This window comes from Pleurodeles waltl, chromosome 3_1 (genome assembly GCF_031143425.1).
Source record: "Pleurodeles waltl isolate 20211129_DDA chromosome 3_1, aPleWal1.hap1.20221129, whole genome shotgun sequence".
NCBI lineage: Eukaryota > Metazoa > Chordata > Amphibia > Caudata > Salamandridae > Pleurodeles > Pleurodeles waltl.
In genome coordinates, this window is record NC_090440.1 from 909,975,694 (window position 1) to 909,998,617 (window position 22,924).

The 22,924-nt window shown below is 41.1% G+C and overlaps 1 protein-coding gene across 2 annotated transcripts in view; it reads right to left on the reverse strand.

Annotated features, from left to right (window-relative positions):
- Positions 1 to 22,924, reverse strand: part of EPHA10 (EPH receptor A10) — a 1,402,205-nt gene that overhangs the window by 1,373,379 nt on the left and 5,902 nt on the right. The window lies entirely within an intron of this gene.

The following is a 22,924-nucleotide window of genomic DNA, read 5'->3' on the forward strand; positions in this document are numbered from 1 at the left end:
TTGCAGACCACAATCGACTGAAAACGGTGGTACAGTGGGGTAACAGCAGGACCAACCTGGAGGCGTCACACTGCAGTGCTAAAAGATATGCTGTTCTGGGATACTTTAGGCACTCATTTATCCGAATACTTCACAGAAAACTAGGGTTCAACCTAATCAAGGGTGACGGAGTTGGAGTCCTTCAAGATGGTGATAAGGAGTAACTGTATAGCCACAACTTGAGGCGTAAATCAAACTCTACATACAGACATCACAAAACCGAAGTTGGCCTGCAACACCCTGAAATAGACATGCCCACAGATCTGAACAGATACAGGGAGCTGACAGCCTTGTGACAAAAGCACTCACAACTAACCAGACAAAGGGTGCTAGATTGCAAAGAATACATAAAAGATAACATGGGGAAGAGGTCAAAGGGAGGGAAACTGCTAGCATGGTTGCTGAGAAAGAAAACAACACGTATTCCCATAGCACTGCTATAACCATGTGATAGCGAAAACATGGCAGATATAAATTAAGCTTTGCGGGTCTACTATAAAACATTAAACACAGAGGGCCCAACACTGGTCACCAACCAACTGCTTGATTACACCTAACACATACCAATACCCAGCATAAATCCACTATATTGTCGCGAGCTAAACAAACCTCTCCAGACAGATAAGATACCAACCGCAATTGTGCAGATACCATAGAACAAAACGCCATGCACCGATGGCCTCCCCTTCAAATTTTACCCCACCTACAGCACTCACTTATCCCCAAAACTGTCCAATTGTACATGGAAACACTGACAAAAGATGTATTGCTGAATCCTTATGGTAGGCATTATTGGTGATGCTTCCTAAACCCAGTATAATCACCACAAATGTGAAATTATATAGACCTCAGTTCTTGTTAAACCAAGATTACAAGATACTAGGTAAAGTAATTGTGAACAGATTACTGCCTATAGTGAGGTTCATGGTCCTTCCAGACCAAAATGGATATTTTCCTGACAAAAACATATTTTTAAATATTAGAAGACTATTATGCCTCATGGGAGAAAATAACGCAGCCACCATGGATTGCCTGGCTGTGTGCCTGGACATAGAAAAGGCATTCAGTACCATGGGCTGGCCTTATCTTTTAATGGTACTCTAAAGAATGGGCATGGGTCCCCCTTTCTTAGAGTGGATCTGCACTCAATACAATCAATCAATGATCATAGTCAACATGGGACGGTCATGTCAGACCATTTCACAATAGGCAGGAGCACCCATCAGGGTTGCCTGTTCTCCCCATTGATTTTCACACTAGCTGTGGAGTATCTAGCATGCTTACTTTGCACAAAGGCAACTGAGTTGGGGATACACAGACTGGCAGTTGGCATATCACCTCACTATATGAGTATGGCACCCTGATTTATCTATGTAATGCACATGTGGCACTACCTACACCTGAGATATACTACTGAGAGCCTTTGTGAATTTTTGGAGCATCAAAATTAACTGAATGGGGATTTGATACCTTAAAATATATAGGCATACAGATATTACATAAAATGCTGAACCCCATGCAGGGAAATCTAGGCAAGGCCTCAGATCAATCCAAAATCCCGTGCCATTCTGGATCTCTCTCCCACTCTTGCCAGTGTGCTGAGTGGCGATAGCTAAACTGCTAAGACAATTATATTTCTTCATTGCCTTGCTGGTTATTCTCCCCATGTTTTTTTTCTGGACACTACACAGCCTCTTTTTTGACCTCATATAGAGACATAGCAGAAAAAGAGAAGTGCTGCATGAGGTGGTAGGGTCGAATGATTATGGGTGCTCTGTGTGGCCACTAATTATGAGCTGTACTACAGAGCAGCACAATTACAGTGGACGACAAAATGGTTGGCAAGGACCCAACCAGAAAGGCAAACAGTCTTTTGGCTCTTGGGCACCACACCTGTCCTGACCTGGCTTCTTCAACCTAATGTGGAGACAGTGTCAGAGATTGGGTTGATGAGGACAGCAAAGTCATGCTATCAAAACTACACACAAACAGTCGCCCTTCTCCCTACACCTCCCAATTCTAACTGTGGGCACGATCAGAAGCCTAGAAGAAGACACAGGACATAAATATGGAAGGAGGCTGTAGTGATATGATAGACAAGTACCAAATCCTGCAAGGCATGGCCTTTAACACAAAAAGCACTCAAACATGCCATAATCACAAAATGGGGCAAAGGACAAGCTGAACTGGCCACTTCTCCACTCCTGGTAGAAGGCAGTGACAACAGAATGCACTCTATTGCAGAAACAACAACGCAACCTGACCCAACTAAGCAATGGGAGATGATCAGGGCACACGTCAAACAGGTCTCCCAGAACACAAGATTCTACTACATACAATTCAAGGATGTACATTAAATATATCTCATACATTGCATGGGAATGCCAGAAGAATATCCCTGTTGCCGACAACCAGACACAGAGTTTTATCACAATGTATGGACATGCCAGGTCCTGCAGCACTCCTGGGCAATGATAATGAGGGTCAATTCAGACATAGTGGATCGCCAGATACCATGCGCGCTTGGGCTCTGCTTTGTAGGACTCGTGCCATGATGTTTGGGTTTTTAGACCTGGCACTCGTACAATGTTAAAGATGCATAGCAATGGCCTGGAAGTCAAGCATGGCCCCAGATATGGTACTGTAGTTATGGGACCTGCTGAAGTAGTCAAAGGCAAAGCTGACACACTACTCAAACTAAAAGAGGGATGTGGACCCATAGGTCTACTGTAGGATGCATGCATTGGGAACCTGGAAGCGAAAAAAAAAAAAAAGAAAATACCACCCTGAACACATGACTAGAAAGCACCACAGATGCACAATAGCTTGGCGGCAGACCTGAACCAAGACCATATAACACACCAGTAAAATCGATTGCCACGTCTCACTGAGTGGATTAATGCCTAGCTGCACACACACAGGGAATTCACAAGATATGGTAAAGGGTTGCCTACACTGCATCACTCTGCAACCAATGCATAGTAGTTCTCAACTATAGAATTACCCACTTTCTATATTGGCTTGCATTATGTATTACGCTAGATGGGTTGAAGGGTCGGGTGACTGTTCCACATACATACTAGATATATATGACAAGCTATACAGTATGATCGCTCAAATGTTAAATTGTTGAAATTCTAAACCTTTAAAAAAAAAAAAAAAGTGCATGCTGTCAATGGATTTAGAAAGCTAAATATAATTAAAGTGCATGCTCTCTATGACTATGGGACTTAAAGCCCCACATAATTAAAGTGTATGCTGCCTGTAGCTCTAAGCCTCCTGAAAGGTGTTAATCATGAAAGTGCATGCTGCACCTGGCTTTGTATCTCATGAAACTTGCAGGGTCTGGAAGTGCACGTGGTCTATGAACGGATATCTTTTGTAAGATGCAAGCAATAATAGATCACGGAGTGCAGGACACTACATCTTGACATTTACCGATTATTAGGGTGCATGCTGTTATTCTTTTACATTTCGTGAAAGAAACAATTAAAGCCAATCATTTATACTTAATAAAGATTAGAAACCACTCAAGGTCATAGTAGTTCTCAACTATAGAATAACCCACTTGTCATATTGGCTTTCCCTATGTACTATTGGGGATTGGCTGAAGGGTCGGGAGACTGTGCCACGCATCACATATATATGACGATGAATACTGTATGATCGCTCAGATTGTTATATATTGTTAAAATTCTATAACTATTTTTTTAAAGTGCACGCGGTCAATGGATTTAGAAAGCTAAACATAATTAAATTGCATCCTGTCTATGGCTATGAAACTTAAAGCTGCGCTTAATTAAAGTGCATGCTATCTGTAGCTTTAAGCCTCCTGAGAGGCGTGTCTCATTAAAGTGCATGCTGCCCCTGGCTTTGTATCTCATGAAACTCACAGGGCAAGAAGTCCTATAAATGGATACCTTTTGAAAGATGCAAGCAATCATAAATCACGGACTGTAAGGCAGTATGGGCCAGATGTAGGAAAAATGGAAATTGCGACTTGCAATTTGCGAGTCCGTGCGACTCGCAAATTGCAACTCGCAATTTGCCATGCAGAAAGGTGTCTTAGACACCTTCTGCGACTCGCAATGGGGTCGCAAAGACCCACCTCATTAATATTAATGAGGTGGGTCGCAGTTTGCGACCCCATTGCGAGTATGGGCACTCACGGGGATGGTGGCCTGCTGGAAACAGCAGACCACCATGTCCGTGACTGCTTTTTAATAAAGCAGTTTTTTTTTTCTATCTGCAGCCCGTTTTCCTTAAAGGAAAACGAGCTGCACTTAGAAGAAAAAAAACGAAACCTTTGGAGTCGGTATTTTTCAGAGCAGGCAGTGGTCCATAGGACCACTGCCTGCTCTGAAAAATTGTTTTTGTTGCGAGTCGCAAATAGGAAGGGAACACCCCTTCCTATTTGCGAGTCGGAAACTCATTTTGCGAGTCAGATCCGACTCGCAAAATGCATTTCTGCATTGCGGAGAGGCTTTTGCGCCTTGCAAACGGCGTTTTTCGCCGTTCGCGAGTCACAAAACCCTTCCTACATCTGGCCCTATATCCCATGACATTTACAAATTATTAGGCTGCATGCAGTTTTTTGTTTTGCATTTCGTGAAAGAAACAATTAAAGACAATCATGTATACTTAATAAAGATTACAAACCACTCAAGGCCATGCTGCTTGTAGCTTCTTCCATCATGAAAATTCCAAATCATTATAGTGTATGTTATCAATGGCTTTATAACTAATGTTAGACTTGGCATCCTTGGAGTGGTCTCCCCTAACTTTTTGCCCTTGCTTCCCAGGTTGTTGATGTGTGCTGGACTCTATTTTTGCTGTTTATGATACTCTGGGCACCTTATCACTGCTAACCAGTGCTAAATTGCAAGTGTTCCTATGTAAAATGTATGTGTAATTGGCTTACCCATGATTGGCATATTTGATTTACTAGTAAGTCTGTGGTAAAGTGTACTAGAGGGGCCCAGGGCCTGTAAATCAAATGCTACTAGTGGGCCTGTGGCACTGGTTGTGCCACCCAGATTAGTAGTCCTGTAAACATGGTTCAGACGATGAGCCATCTGTGCTAGTGTGGAGGGAGGAGTGGTCACTTACACCTGAATGGTCTGTGCTTGCCCTCTCACAATGCAGTCTCCAAACCCCTGGTGTGTGTCTGGGGCCTGGCCTGGGCAAGGCAGGATCTTGAGAATAACAGAGACTTTCCTTTGAAGTATACCTACTTGAAAAGTAGAAAGGGGTATATGTATTGGACCCAAAACCCCCGACAATTAGATCACTTCTGGATTCAAGAAGAACCTCTGCCAAGGAGAAGAGCTGAGGAGAAGTGCTGCCCCTGCCTGTGACTGTGCTTTGCTAGGCTATCCTGCAGTTGCTGTTTCTGCCTATGAAAGGGGACAAAGATTGGACTTTGTGGTATATTCCTGCTTGTGAAGATTCTCCAAGGGCTTGAACTCCTGTTTTGAAGTCCTAGAACCATCAAAGACTTCCTCTGCCAGCACCTGGACTCTCTGCTGAGACTCCTGCCCTGCCACGTGGTGCCCTATCCAATTCTTGGGCCCTTGAAAGGTGAAGTTAGCAGAACAAGACCTGAAAATCCACACACAGAACGACGTGCGGTTAACTTTTCGATACACCATCTGCAACATGGCTGATAAACAACATGCCGCTGGCCCTAATGGATGCTCCACCTGCAATGCGGCTGGGAGATCGTGCATCACGCTGGAGAAACGACACTCAACACCCACTTGCGGCTGCTGATAACAATACAAACCCCACACAGGATGGTTTTCTAATACTGTGTGAGTGGATTTTTCATGTATCGTCCCTGGGCATCAAAGTCAATCCGGTTCTGCGCGGACTCGAGGTGCCCCTCTGGAAATTGACGCATCGCTCTCTTGCGAGGGAGAAAAATGACACATCACCAACCCGACCAGAGAAGAAACAACACACGGCCACCCTTAAGAGAAACAAATAGACGCATTGCTGAAGTTTCGACGCACACTCACCCGTACAGCTTTACTTTTTACGCAAACCAGCTACTTTGTGCACAATCATTGTTTCCATTGTTTTCTATGGAGTAAAACTATTATTACTTTGAAAATTAATATCTTGACTTGTGTATGTTGCATTTGTGTGGTTTTGGTCTTAGATAAAAAGTGCCTATTTTTCTAAACTGTTGTGGTGTCCATTTTGTAGTGTTTTCACTGTATTACTGTGTGTGTTTGTACAAATAATTTACACATTGCTTCTGAGTTAAGCCTACCTGCTCGTGCCAAGCTACCAAGGGGGTGAGTGGGATTTAACCAGGTGTGTTTCTCCTTTGCCCTGACTAGAGTGAGGGTCTTTGCTTGGACAGGAGGTAAACTGATTGCCAACCAAAGGCCCCATTTCTAACAACTAATTTAAAAGTAATTCAAGTGCTTGTTATCTATTTTATCCTTCATGGCTAAGGTCTCTACTATGCCTTTACATCTCAAGTAAGAAAAGAGATGCTGTAATAAAGTGCATGCTCTCTTTTTGATACATGAAGATAATCACAATTTACTTCTAAACTTTTTAAAGTTTCTTCCAAGTTTGCATGGCATGCTTCTGAAAATAAATGCTGAAACTCCACCCAATGAAATAATTTGCACAGCTTTGATTGTATAAACATCTCTGAGAGAGACTGCCAAATATTTTGGAAGAGCAGTAAAAGGATACACTTGTAGTGTGCATGAGATGAATTCCTTGCTGCGTTCTCAGATTAGGAAAAACATACAATAAAGTAAAATTGGAACAATAAAACAGAGGTATAATCACTTAGCAATCCAAGCCTTAACAAATAAAAAGTTCAAATACTGTTTTGTGTGTAGACCAATCATCAATAAATGCTTTACAGAGTTTATTTCTTCTCGTGGTGGTACAGTGGTTCTCTACCAAACTACACAGTAGAGTGATGTTAGTGTATTTGTATACAAACAAGCATTTCAGCTGGGTAATGCTAAATTGATCTGAGCACAGCGCATGTAAGGATATATGCCCTGGGGTTTTTGGAGGTGAATGAGAGTCAAAGTATCTCCTCTGCCTGTTAAAAGACTGGAAGGCAGCACGTTACTTCAGGTTAGTACCATGCAACACGTATTAATTCTTTTCTCACAATATATGCATACCCACTGACCCTGGCACAGTCCTACTTTGACCATTCATTCTGCTAAAAAAACAGTGAACTTAATCATTCAAGTACTAAGTAGTTACTTATATTTTCCTTTTAAGCAGTGTACTCTGGTAGACATTTGTGAAATGGCTTTTTATTGCTTAAAAAAGTCTTGTAAAAGTTGACCTTTTTCTTTGGACTTTGTCCACTCTCACACATACAGATACCTGAGGTTGGCACTTTGATCTTCTAGGGTTTAGATTTTACAAAAAACTTTATACATTCATAACTCTTGTTTTACTATCATTTGCTTTGGTTTAGTTTTATTTATTACAAACCATCCCATTTTTCTAAATTGGTTTTGGATTTTATATTTGTTTGGCTGTCACTTTATTAATTTGTGTGCTGAATACTTAATAAATACTTAGTGCCTCTAAGTTAATCCTGACTTCTTTGTATCAAGCTGCCAGGGGGTTAAGCACAGATTCATTCAGTGACTTCTGTGGTTCAGCCTGAAAAAAATTTTGATTGTTGCCTGAGGGGGCCTACCCCCTTCCCTGCTCAAACCAATAACTTTATTTCTCATGCTCTTCACAAACGGAACTAGGAAATTGGGAGAAACCACTGATGACCTCTTCAAAACTAATAAAACACCAATTAGCACTTTTACAACAAACGAGGTGCATGAAGAAAAATGAAAATATTTTCTTTGGAATAAAGTACTTCACATCATTGATGGTGTCCAATTTGAGGTGAAGAAATGTGCTTTCAGAACAGAGATGTGGTGCATGTCTTCTAGCATCTGCTCCAATTAGCTGAAAGGAATAAGTATGAACATCTGCTTCAACTATTGCACTTCCAAAAAAGTAGTATGTGTGAGAATTTGGGTTACAGGTTGAGAGAGGGTGAAACCCTACTCAGTCAGCAACCACAATTCTTGTCAGGGTGAGGCACAAGCAAACCCCAAATTAACCTGTGCCTAACCCTCTGGTAGGTTGGCACAGATCAGTCAGGCGTAACTTATAGAAAAGGTGTATAGTATTAATGCAGCACTTCAAACAGTAATAAAGTGAAAACACAATACAATACAAATCCCTCACCAAATTGGAAAAATAGAGCAGAACTTTATAAATAAGACCAAAATGATGAAAATCCAATCAGTAGAACCGGAAAATGCAATTTTAAAGATTTAATTGAAAATAGCACCAAAAAGCCCAAAGTGCCATTCGCAGCTTTCTGGTTGTGTGAAACCAGTAGAAAGCCACAAGTTGAGTTCAACTGCAATTGGTCGGATACAGGGACCAGGTTAGGTCCTTTGAAAAATTACCTTTTCAGCTCAGCAGAAAATGCCCTGTTTGTGGTGGAAGGGGCTGCGAGGAGCAGATATGCATTGCGGAGCTCATTGTTGGAGCACAAAGAGCAGGCTGGGTGTCACAAACCGTTGGTGCTGTAGAGTGAAGATCAAGCTGTTGTCATGGGCAGTCAGGCTGGGGCTTTGCAATGGTGCTCTCCGTGTGTGGTCAATGCTGTATCAAGAAGGGTCAGGTTGATGGAACTTTGCGCTGGCTGGCAGAGCAAGCAACAAGGGTTTAGCCCCAACTGCCCCTTTGTGGTCTTATTTATTCATCTTCACTGAGGCCACACCAAGAGTCCTGGACCTAAAGGGCACCACTTGGGAGTCAGAGGTTTATACCAACTGGATCTGGGTGATGGTTCAGGTGGTTGGGAACCTGTTATGTCCATGTGGCTCTAAACAAGAGGCCAGCAGACTAGCCCTTGAAGTCACTCTGGGAGTCCTGGGTTCAGATGCAAGTCAATTACCTCTGACTCAGGCAGAGGGGCCACAGGGCAGCAGGACAGCGGGCAGCAAGGCCGCAATTCAGCAATTCAGCAAGGCAGCAATCCAACAAGGCTGTACTCCAGCAGGGCACCAGTCCAGCAGATTGGCAGTTCTTTCAGCTGCACAGCAGACCTTCTTCCTGACAGACTCTCCACAGGTCCAGAAGTGTACTGGATAGGTGCCTGAGGTCCAATATTTATACCAGGTGCTTCCTTTGGAGTGTGAGCAGCTTCTAGAGGTTTCCCTTTGAAGTGCACAGGTTACCTGCTTCATCTACCCTGGCTCCAGACTAACTACAGCGGGTATGCACCCCTCTATGTGGAGGCAGGACACAGCCTATTCATGTGTAAGTAGAGCTTTTTCCAACTTCCTCCTCCCACCCTGCCAGCAATGGCCCACCTAAGTCCTCTATTGTGTGTGGATGCCTAGGAGAAATACACAAAGGTCAACTGTCAGCTACACCCATTTATGTGACCCAGAGATAGGCTGCAAGCACTAAATGGCTAATGCGGTAAAACTCTAATTTGGCCTTTTTAAAATTGAAACTTACAATGGATTTGTCAATTACAATGCCAAAGACACCAACCATGAACTGGTTACCTGTTCCCGTTTGGAAGTTACAGCTTATTAAATGTAGTAAGGTAACTCAAATGTTATCTTATGGGAAAGGTATGTGTTACAGAAGTAAAAAATGATTTTAGGAGTTTTCACTACCAGGACATGTAAAAGTTAAAAGTACATGTCTCATTGCACCCTGCCCACTGGTCTGTCCATGGCATACCTTAGGGGTGACCTATATGTATGAAAAGAGTCTGGCAGGTTTATTTTCCTAGGTTGAAATGACAGTTTAAAACTGCACACACAAGCTGCAATCGCAGACCTGAGACATGTTTAAGGGGCTACTTAAGTGGGTGGCACAATGAGTGCAACAGACTGATTGGTAGCATTTAAATGACACGCCATGGACACAGGTAGTGCCACATTACTAGGGACTTACAAATAAATATGTCAATTTGGTATAAGCCTATTGCATCAGGTTTTTAGGAGAGAGCACAAGTACTTCAACACTGGTTTGCAGTGCTATAGTACACAGAGTCCTAAGACCAGCAAAGCCAAAGTCAGCAAAACAGGAGGGTTGAAGGCAACAGGTTAGAGGTAAAACCACGCTAAGGACGTCCGGTTTAACAGTATGTGCAACTGCAATGGTTAAAAATGAAACCAACTCAGAAAATAATGGATGTTCATTAGTTCGGGTCATGTCATCAGCTTCAAATAAAAAAATATATATATTCATAAACTGATTTCAAGAAACATTTTCACTAATATAACTGCCCTACTTCAAACATAAAAATATGCAATGAGACATAAGATGAAAAAATAAAAGCAAACTAACAATCAAATACAAAAAGACTTGTAAATTATTTAGAACGACCACAACCATTAAACCATCGCACAACGGTCTAAGTGCACTATAGCTGCATATATTTTACATGTGCACAGCATTAAAATAATTTGTTTTCATAATGCTTTATCACTACTCTTCTGCTGTTCCTAAGAACTTTATTGTCAGGTCTTATTATTGCCACGATTTAGCAGACGAAGTCACCTAGACCCTGGGATGTGCAGTGTTGCTTCTCGAGGGCTGGAGCCCGGGCAGATTTTAATGAACACCCCAACTATGTAACTTATTATGTTTACATTCATTGGATGTAGCTTTATCCGCGGTAGATAGCCTGGTAATCTGGCGAGGCGCTGGCTATATTAGCCAAAACGGTAACAGCCGTGTCTACATTGCTAGGTTCATGCACTATGCCTACTTTCTCATAAGACTCTGTCTTTGTTTTGACCGAAAGTGAATATTGCTAACAAAACACAACTGGTCATGACTGTAGCCAAACGAAAATGATGTATAAACGGAGGGGATCCGGAACACTTTTCATCCTTTTCTCTAGCAGCTGGCAGAAATCTTTAAATACTGTGCGATGTTTACGTGTCTCACTTAGTTTGACTCATATCCCTACCACAGCTCTTACAATTCTGCAATGTGATATTCATATTGATAGTCAAGAAAGTAAGAACAATTACAAAAGGATAGAGTAGGCAGAAGGTAGCTTTTGGATTTGCTCTGATTATCAAGGTAAATGTAATGAGAACTGAAGAAATCTTCACATTGTCTTTAAACCCATTTTTACATTTCTATGGTCTCTATGTTGAGACATAAAAATAGTGCGAGGATGAGATGTCTCCATATAGTCACAGTGAATATGAAAGTCTAGGTAATAAAAATGAACAACTTCTCCCACTTTTTTTGGTGACAATCAAAATGATCTTCCGTTTATGTTTCTCACAACCTCACTTCATGGGTATTCCTAAATTCTTTCCTTTACGAATTTCCAGCGTTGGTCGCAATGGGTCCACAAATAAGTCTGTTAATAGCTTTAAATAAATAGATCGATTATCAAATATTTGAAGAAACGTGCAGACATCTCTACCATCAGGCGTGCAATAACAGATTGTTTTGAACAACTGGGCTCTATCTGTAACATATGTTTTCCCATTGTTAGGTCGAGCGTGCAAGCTGCCTGTTGTAATCCATCTATGGGCTTTTAACCACGTCCACCACACGCCCATCACTATCACTCGTTCATGGGCTTGCCTTTCAAAAATCCTTTGTTATCATTAAAAAATGGTTTGCGTTTGTCCCTCCTTGGGGTAGTTTTCTAACCGCCTTTGCCATCGACTGAGAGCAAACTTCTTTTTCCTTTTGTGTCTCTCCTTCGCGGTCATGGCAGCTGTGGCTTGCTTATGTCAACTGTTTTACTTTTCATTTTCAATTTATGTGGCAAGTAAAGTCCAGTTAGGAATTTACAATGCAATAGCTCTAACTCAAGCAAACGCGAGACCCATTGCATTGCAAATGCTTCTTACCTTTTGGATCAGAAGCGTGATGGACAATTGTACAGCTACTGATGCGCAAAGCTTAGTCCTTCAAATCACTAAATGAAACAATTGATTGTAATATTAACTTACTAATACATACTGCTACTGCTTCTAATAATAAAAAAAAAATGATGTGGTAATAAGAAAACCTATATTAGTAAATGACATGGTTGAATTTATTTAATGAAGTCCTTTATATCACAGTTCTGCCATTTTTAAGCATGGTAGCATAACAGACCAGGAACCTCGTTACATGTTGTCCTCAGCCATATGTTCGGGGAGGTACTACTCAAGGTATTTCAACTTTGCCAGATGGTGTCCTGGGGTCAAGAATAATCAGTTCTTGAGAGAACAGACTGAATAATTCTGGACCATGGCAGTGGTCGAAGTGAGGGGGATTTGAGGTGCATGACCTGCCCAGACCTTTTTACTGTTAGAAAAGCAGTTCCCCTTCTTTTTGTGGAAGACAACCATCCGGGGTGGTTAATTCCAGTAGTTGAAATGCTTCAGCTGAAGTGTAAGTCTCCTGTGCTGTAAGTCTCCTGTGCTGACAGCTAAACCCTTCCCAGGGTGCCTGCTTCACTGAAAGAAATATAAATGTGTGCAACTGGTCAATCTGCAAATGTAAAGGATTATCTTTAATAGATGGAGTCTCTTGAAGCTTCCTGATGCCACATTTATTCTTTTTGTGACGTATTGCAAGGGAGCCACCAGCTAAGCTGTGAAGTGTATGCTTTTAGAAGACATTTATAAAAGGAATTTGCACTACGTACAGTGTGGGTAGTACTAAAATCTATATTTTGAAAGCATTTTTTCATCCTAAACCTTTTTTCTAATATGGTAAGCCTATCTTATATTGTATGTAATGCAAGATTAAAGTAATGACTTCCATGTTCACAGTGTTTTCTGTCACAGACTGGGACCTTGTAGCACTAAACATAAAAAACACTATTTCCACTGTACTAACAAGGGTTCAATTTGGTGGCTCCTTATTGCAGTGCATTAACTAATAGAGGCTGCATGAACTACGCTACTGCATTTCCTACTGATTAACATACCTTGCATTTAATGTTCATTTAAGCTGTCCATTATTTTATATGTATTTATCTGAAGGTGATCGAACAGAAAAAGTTACAGAATATTTATTGTTTAGCCATGTCTTTGACCAAGCCCCCACGCCTAGTCACCCTGCCCCCCTGCCCCCAACATCACAGTTCCCACACTTTAATGCACTTCGACCACTGGACCAGGGGACAAGGGTCCCAGACCTGTCTTTAGGGCTGCTGGGGCTGCAGGCCTTTGAATTTCCCGACTCCCACCCTTTCTTTCTCTGTGCCATGTGAGTAGCTACCAGTGTTCCCTGCAGCACATAGCTGCATCGCTCTGCCCTCCCCTGCACTGCCTACCGCCCCTGAAGTTCTGATTGCCCTGCTTAAAGCAAGTGGTAAAAAAGAGCTATGAATGTGGGCAGGATCGAGAATCAATGCATAAAAAGACCAAGTAAAACATGGTCTGCATATTATTTTCCATTCCGACCTCATTAACGTAATTGAAGGATTTAGGTGAGCAGATACAGGCAGTGCTTAATGTGTGCTTGTTGTTTCCGGTGCTGAGCACCAGCACTTATTTTTGAGGGCCGGGGCTTATTCTTCTGCCTCAAGCCTTTGCTGCAAGCAAAAGGCACATATGGGAAAAACGGATGAAGGGAAAAACGAAAAAGCATCACAAAGGGAGAAAGTAGAAAGCTGCAAGAGTGAGGAGAGGGGCAGGGAGTGGCTTTATATGGATCAAAGAGACCCCAGATGGCTTCAGGATTAAGCTGCCTCAGTATTCCATGTTCACACATTTAATTGCAGCGGCTGCATGTTTAAGAGAAGGTCTTTGGGCACCGGCAGCTTTTTATTTTCAGATTAAGCACTGGATACAGGCCAGAATCAGAGGTTATCCCCCGGCCCCCAGTATCATCGAACCTAAATCTGCAGTACCTAAGCTGATGTCCAATATCTTCCAATGTAATCATAAAGAAAGGTGCCACATCCAGCTGCTGCACAGCTCCCGAAACCCGGGAAACTTTTCTAGATCATTTCCTTACTTGTTGAATGCCATTGAAACCATTACACTTATGTGTTGTTCTGTTTTATTGTAAAGTACTCACATACCTCCTTAGGAGGGACCATTCGATTGAAATAATAGCCGGACAGTCAGCACAGAATGCTACAGAGGCCACACAGGACTGGTTCAGACTGATTACGTATTTGAACTCGTGCCACCAGTTGCCTTTTGTTTTTCAAAAATATTGCCCTTATAAGCACAGTGATGCCCCAACTCTAACATTAACAATACCTAATTACCATTGAACATGGAGGCTAAATGTATTCACTCATGTACATGTTACAAACATGTTTTTAATTCAGTATAGGACAGCCTCATTGTTACTGCAGTAAGTATCAGAACTGTAGTAAATAGCATACATGTAACTGTCTATCACTTGGTGACGTTGCACTGCCTATCTTAAAGACTTGATGAGAAGGTTCTGACAGTGAAATTGAAGTGCTGGAAAGTCTTAACTTGTAATAGGAGGGGTTCCAGTGCCCAAAGGTCTGCTCAGAAGCCAGTGGCCCATGACTTTAAATGTGGGTGCACTGACTACTAAGGATGCGTACTGTTAGATTGACCTCATTCCTCTTTCAACCCCTAAGAGACACACCCTGTCCCTTATCTCATTTGTACAGGCTCCTAATTTCTCCCTTTGTGAGGGTTTTTCCATATTTCTTTGGCTACTCTTTTCCTATTATTTAATTGTTCTAACCTATTCGCTGTCAATGTCTGACGTGGAAAAACAAGTGCCGGTCCTACAAAAAGGAGTGCCGGTGGTCGGCACCACCAGCAACCACTGGCTCAAATTAATCACTGTGGCTGTCAGAGAAAGATCACCACAAACTCAAAGTATTTTGATGATAGGAAGGAGATGGAACAATATAAAAATAGATCTACTACTTAATCTTTACTTTCTACAAAGACCATCAAATATAAAAATGGTAAATGGGCTAAATGAGGCTTTCAAGAAAAGTACAGATCAATTACCATGCAATTTTTTGTCCGTAATGTTAGAATCTTGATCATTTAAAAGCAGAGGAAACATGGGATGTACAACATTGTAATTTCATGCGTCGTATTTGTGAAGGTGTGAGCACAGCACCGTACAACTGCAAAGTTTGTCAAAGTTGCAAAACTTCAACTATGGGTGAAAATTTCAGCACCAAAAACTTCTTGTAAAATATGTTTCCACAAAATCTGTATTACAATGAAACTCTTCCACTAAAGCCTCCATCCACGGTGATTTGGAGAAGGGGGGGGGGGGGGTGATATTTATTGCAACCGCTAAAATCTGATACCCTGGGGTTCACATTTTACTGAGTACAATAATTAGGGCCCACTTCAAGTTTTCTCTTTTTCAGTGGAGAATAATGTTAATTTTGTCGTTTACAAAGCAAAATTCCCAGGCACTACTATTTGCCATACATTCTTCCATGGTATGTACCAGCAAGTGTGACCTGCTGGTATGAATCTGGGGGAAATTCCAAGGGAATAGATTTTATTGCATCTAGAAATTAACATGTGGGTTAAACTCTGATCCACTTGTGACCCTTGAACAACTCTGATCCAAATGTGACCCCTGAATAAACAAGTGTTTCTGCAAGGGTCCCTAATTACAAAGGCATAAACGAAGACTAAAAGTGGGCTTTTGCAAAGATTTTACCTCCCTCATCAAACCTAACTTTCAGGAACGTTTTCTATGCCTTTTGGAATTTCCAGAATACCACAACTTGTCTTCAACTTCATAAAGCTTCTTAGATTTTTTCAAATGTTTCACATAGTTTGCAGAGAAAAATATTTCCAAACTTGTACACCCTGAAGAATATTTGAAAACTTTCATGAATGTGGCCAAATCATTTCTAATTTGAATAAGATAAAACCAGGAAAGGCAAAAATAAAAAACAAGTATTTGCAATGCAATGGGTTTTGCGTTTGCTTGAGTTAGAGCTATTAGCGTTTTAAACTCCTAACCGGACTTTTCATGCTGCATAAACTGAAAAGTAAAACAGTTTCACATAAGCGAGCCAACGGCTGCCACGAGCACGAAGCAGACACACAAAAGGAAACAGATGTTTGCTCGAATTGAAAAGAATCAGCAAAGGTGCAATTATCCATGAAACCAGGAAAAGTGAAATTATCCATGTAACAGGCAAAAGTGCAATTATCCATATAACAGGGTCGATGTCATGCAAAACGTTTGAATACTGCCCAGCGAGATCGCACAGTGTATGAAATAAAAAGAAAAAGTAGTGCAGAAACCATTCGGAAAACATTGAGCCTCGTAAGTTTTCAATAGCTGGCCGGTGCGCTCAAAGAGGGCTAAACACCAGATAAGGCATGGTGCATACCTTTCACTAATGAAATCAAGTGAATTTTAAAAGGCAAGCCCACAAACCAACTAAATTGATGGGCGTGACTTGGGCATGGTTAAAAGCCCACAGAGAGATTACACCAGGGACAGAGCGCTTTGCATGCTCGACCCTAAAAAGAATAGAGTCCTATGTTCTGCTTCTCAAATCTTAACGATCTTTGACTTTTAACCTAAACTAGTTGATGTTGGTGCCAACGTATACAAGACTACGTGCTGTATCACATATGTGGAATTACTCAAAGCCAATTTTAATTTTTAGGTTGAGCAAAGCAGCGTGCAAGTGCTGCTTTTTCCGACGTGTTGGTATGTATCCGGGCTTTTAACAACGCTCACTCCACGACCATCACTATCACTCATTCGTGGGCTTGCCTTTCAAAAATCCTTTGATGACATTGGTAAATGGTTTATGTTTGTCCCTTCTTGTGGAGGTTTAGTTACTGCCTTGGCTATCGCCCCTGTTACATGGCTAATTGCACTTTTGCCGATAAGTTTGACTGCAAACGAACTTCTTTTTCTTTTTGTGTCTCTCCTTCGCACTGATGCTCATGGGGGCCATGCCACTGTGAATCAGCTCACTTATGTGAACCTGTTTAACTTTTCATTTTTAATTTATGTGTCAAGAAAATTTCGGTTAGGAGTTTACAAAGCAAATAACTCTAACTCGAGCAACTGCGAGACCCATTGCATTGCAAATGCTTGTTCATATTCTGAATGTAATTAAAAAAGACACCAGTATCAATGTGTCTCTGCTTCAGAATCACTATAAAAACATATAGAAAACCTCTCCCTTGCAAGTGTCTCACAGTAAATACCCCACCGGCTGTACTCTGGTAAAACAGCAGCAATTGTACATCTACAATATAATTTGCATTCAAATAAAAGTACAGCCATTCGTGTTTCCTTAAAATCACATTATATTTTGTGAAACTGCTTCGACTTTGCAAGGGCGCCTTTAGCTATTGGTTCTCTTATGACCTGCATTACAAATGTTATAGAGCTTTTGTAGTTTGGGGTGTTTGCAAGAAAGAAATGCAGATAGAATAATATTATAAAATATAGGAATAATCCAATCAAAGCAGTTACTTTTGCCCGGTGGTCAAGGTTATTCCAGTACAGTTATTTTCCATCTGGATGTATATTAGACAGGAGAATGTTAATTACTGCAAGTGAACCCTTGCTATATAGGATAGGCGAACAATGCACTTGAGCACTACTAGAATGCAAATTATGCTTTCCGTGGGAATTAAAGCAGGCTGTGCAATGTGAATACAATTGACTCGAGATATCCTGATATGATTCAACACAAGCTTGACAATGTGTGCAGTAAAGCAACCACCACTTGGTCGTGGTGAAATATGTTTAGAAAAGTGTTCAGTGTATGGAGGGTGGGCTGGCAGTCTACAACCCAGAATGAGCTGCACTGCTATATCTCACCATAAAGCGGGTGGTGTTGCAGTCACAAAACAAAAAAATACAGATTTATGTTTGAATTAGCAGGAATGAAAAATGTTAAATAGGCTAGTCCGTGCCTGTCTGGTGCATAAGGCCAGTAAAGGCGCTCGCCTTGCACCGTAACCACTACTAGGCAGAAACATGGTTTGTATAGCAGGTGGAAACGGCAAATGCAGATCTTTTATGGTAAAGCGTGATCTGTTCCTCACCTGACCACACCTGTTACATGATTTGTTGTTCTTTATGTAGCATAATGATTTTTACAATCAAATCAATCAAATGTAAGATTTTTATAAGCAGAGCTAACACCTCGGTGTGCTTCTGGAAAATCCTCCCCACAGGACCATATTTAGAACTCATCCTCTATGTAGAAAAATATTTGGGTGACTTTGGTTGCAAATTGTGAAGGTACAGCCTTCATTTTGATACAAAAATGAAAACCACAGTGAAAGTGAATAATGAAGACACTTTTCTGTTTTGAGTGTATGCGTACCAAAAAAACAGGAACGTTGCCTTACACCACTTCAATTCAATTTAGTGTTAAGTTCGACAACAAGATTTGGGTATTTAAACACATGCTATTCTTAACTTGCAAGAGTCTTTTATCTTAAAAGCAAAAGTGCAAGTCAATCGAAAGACGACGTTTAACACCAGTCAGGTCAGAAAGAGGTGTCCTAACGTTTCTCACCCTCTTTACATTGTATTTCAAATTGCACCTCTCTGGCCCTGCGAGATATTTCGTATTTTTAGTATGTCAAATGTTAACAGTAGGTTTGCGGCCTTTGTAGAAAACCTAATTTGCAGATATCCAAACTTACTCCTACTTCTCCATCATATCTTCTGTGAATAGTTGTCTGTGAGGACAATCCGCTGGAGTATGGATTGGGTAATTCTGCATTTGCACATCTAACATTCTGCAAATGGAAAATTTATAGAATTCCTTCCACCCATAGAAGCTTTCAAAATGCTGGCGCATCGGAGGCATTTTCTATCTCAATGTTACACTTTGCCAAGGATTTTTTTAGTTCTGGAGTTATGTTCATGGGCAAGGTGTGAAACACCATGGTAAATGTTCGTGAATAACTACAAAAGTAGTGTTTGCGTTAAAGTTCACTACATTCTCAATGGTCCATCTGCATCCTGATCCCACACTTTACTTGGCATATGCCATGTTATCACCCCTACCATAAACCTTCAACCATTTCCGGATTGTCTGCAGTAGTAAGTTCTATCCACAAGCAGACCAACACTTTTCATCTGCAGCTGTCTTAGGCATGCAGGAGCAAATAATTGTGAAGCTGGCAGCAAAAAAAAAACACTAGGGTACTTTGTTTCTTCTTCAGCATGGACAAAATATTGATAGCCTAGCATTTGTGTGGACCGTTCATAGACACTTTGGGGCACCCAGTACAGCGCCACTTCTCTTACGGCCCTTAGGACCCACTTACCCCCACCACATGTGCACCATATTTTAAAAACGGTGCACCATGGGGCAGGGTAGGGGCAACAGCATCAAAAATGTTGACGCTATTGATGTACAGTTCAGGGTTAGCATCAAAATTTGGGCTCTAACCCTGAACAGTACATAGGAGCCCGTTGTAACAAATGGTGTGCCCCCTTTTAGCACCTGCTCTGAGCAGCACTGAAAGTAGTTGCAAAAAAATGACACTGTGGAAGCTCTCAGATTCCACTGCACCATTTTTGCTGTCCCCATAATTGGGGAACGCCCCCTTTGCATACATTATGCATGGCGCATGCATAATGTGGCTCAAAGCATTACAAAGTGGCGCAATGCATGCATTACGCCACATTAAAGATATCACGTGGTGATTTTTTAAGCCTAACGGCACAAAAAAATGACGCTAATGTGGTGCTAGTGCTTTGTACATCTAGGCATTTATTTTCCACCTACAGAGTAGAATGTCTTGATGGGCGCACAAGTGTAAACATTACTGCAAACGTCAAGCTATTATATTATGATAATAAAAGGAAGAAAATATCATTCTATTTCACAAGTGGGAGATCAATGATAAACTTTACTGCTTTGTTGCAAACAAAGTTGGGGTCAGCTGAACTGCTACAAAATAGGCGCTGTGAATAAGCTTTAACACAAAATGAGGCACTGTGAGTGGGAGGAAAAACGGAGGCTTTTAATGATCTAGAACAGTGGTTCCCAACCTGTGGTCCGCGGACCCCAAGGGGTCCGTGACACATTCCCAGGGGGTCCGCAGGCCTGGGCTAGGAGAAAGGCACTTCTCTGCGTGCGTGCTTTCATTTTTATTACTTCATTTGTTGAGCAGTTTTAAACCCACTGCAAAACTCCTTGTACAGCAACAATTAAAACGTCAAGCTAACTCAAGTGATTAATGTATCTGCTGAAGAGAGATGGGAGCTTTGTCTAGTTGCAGTTTTGACTCAAAGATAGCACAGGTGGTTAATATGCCTGCTGCAAAGAACGCGTATATTGGAAAAAACTATTTTATGTGCGTGGCACAGTGGGTTACTGCTTTTGTCACAGAGATTCTTTTGTTACGGTGCAGTTCATAATCTTAATCTAGCACAATGAGCTGTGAACTGCCATTAAAGAGCTGCATGCAAACAGCATGGCACAAATTAGAAAGTTGTTTTTTTTCCTAGTCTTTCATTTTCCTTATGCTGCTAAAAAAGGTTTGCTTGTGTAGAAATAAGTTCTTCTTGCCAACGTCATTGATAATCACTGTGCTGTGTTCTGAATCCTAAATTTGTACTTCTCGGGACCAAGCACTCTTAGAAAATGCCTACCAGTGTGGATGACATGGGAATCCTACACCTTGTAAGTCCCCTGTACAGTGCCCTGACACCCTACAGTGGTATGAGAGGTGCTATAAAACAAAAGAAATACACGTGACAGAGAGGCTAGGGAGAGATGAGAGGCCCTTATGGTTTACTTCCTTTCCCTTCACTAGTTTATGTGAAAAAACTTTCTCAGATCTTGCATACCTAAAAAATAAAAACAAATCGCTCCGGAAATTTAGAATCTGACCTGAGGATTCACCTTTCCTAAATAAAAAACAAACATTAAAAAGGTAGTTGCCGAGATGCAGCATCAACCTTTCCAGTAAAATGTTTCGATTTTTGCTTACTTTTTCAATATAAAAGAATTTTATCTTTAGTAATTTGAGTACTTGTTTGATGTGTACTTGTTATATTTTTTGCGAATTACTGTTTTAATGTTTGAAAATGAAATTGTACAAATTGCTGGGGGTCCCCGGCTTCCAGTAATGATTCATTGGGGGTCCTCAGGAGTCAAAAGGTTGGGAACCACTGATCTAGAATGATCCTGAAACACTGTAATAAATACTGTAAACAGTGGTACAATCAGAAAGAGAACAGTCTGTCAGCCAAAATTTAAAGTTACAAGTTTGCCTGCTATAATGTGGGGGAGGCGAGAAAGTATAGCAAGGCATGGGCCAATCCATGCATGGTTGATCTGCATGCTTAATTAACGCATGCATTTGGATATGCCATATTTAAGGCACAGTTTTATTTCTACAATGGTCCACTTTATCTGTTGATTTAACCCCAAACAAGAATTTATAAATAGTTTTATTAAATTCATCCACACATTTGTACTTCTCTCTCCACACCATCAAGGTGTGTCTTTAGCCCTTGTTGGTGCAGTCATATGAAGACTCTGCTCTTCTAAATCCACATTCCATAAAGTCACATCCAAAGGAGCACCTTTAACTGCACTCATACCAACGATGAACTTTCCACCTCACCCACAACATTCTTGAAATTTCAAACATTTCACGGCATCCTCTAAAATGTAAATTTCCACTAGCCAATATATGTTTCTGTTGTTTACTTGGTCTGCATGGAACGTCTCCTAGAATTGTTCATTCCCCCATTTTCTTTGCACCTCACACCATCAGTGTATCTACAATATTTTCAGCTCAGAGAATATTAAAAATGTTCATTCTGATTCTCAATGTCCATGAATTAGCCACAGACTGCAGCACTGTCACCCTAACTACCTACCTCTATGGCATTACTGGACGTTTTATCCCTAACGCATTTCTGACAACCGAAGTATGCATAAACATCTTATCTCCCACGCATTCATGATTTTTTTCCCAAAGCATCCAAGAACATTTCACTACCAGAATATCCATGAACAGTATTTTTCAGCTGTACTTGCTACCCCAAATATTAATAAGACTCTTAACCATCGCGCATCTCAGAACGTTTTCAGTTCAGACATCCAGCACACATTTTATCCCCAACGTCCATGAGACAACATTTACAACCTTTTCATAGAGAGTTTCCATGAACATTTTAGTACTGAGTTTGTGGAAAAATAAATACTGGAGCTCAATTTTTTTCTTAGCAGTCTTCCAATGTTGCTTCCTAAAGCAGGACTGACAAATACCAAGATTGCTCCTCTTTATTTCATCACCCTACACATTATGTTTCCTTATTTCTCACTTGAAGGATCTTTTTCATCAGCACTTCCTCTCTTTGTCACTTTTTTTCGGTGTTTCTTTTACTCTTTCGTTCTCCCTTTTCTGCCTTTTTCTCTCTCAGTCTGGGTCAAATCCAGATGAAGCAAAAAAAGAAGTCCTGTTTATCAACCAAGAGTGGCTCTCGCCACAACCCCTCCAATCACCAGCACAGTCCCAAACATATTTTATTCTGATCAACAAGCAACTTTTATCTCAAGCATACAAAATTAATTACCTGAGTATCCATGAAATGTTTGCCCATAGAAGTGTTAGGCCTTTACCCAGAGCACACATGAAACTTGCACCTTGAGCATTCACTATGTTTTAAACTCTACATTGTTCTTTCGCGTGTTGTCACTGGAGCATCCTTAAACGTTCTAGCCCAAGAGCATCCACTTATCCCACGGACATCCATTCTGTTTTTGTCTCTAGTGCATACAAAAAAATGTTACCCCACAAGAATCCTTGAAATGTGTACCCCACAAAGCAACTTCAAACGCTTTACCAAAGTAAAATCAAGAAATGTTGCTCTCTGTGAACCTTTCAACTCCGAA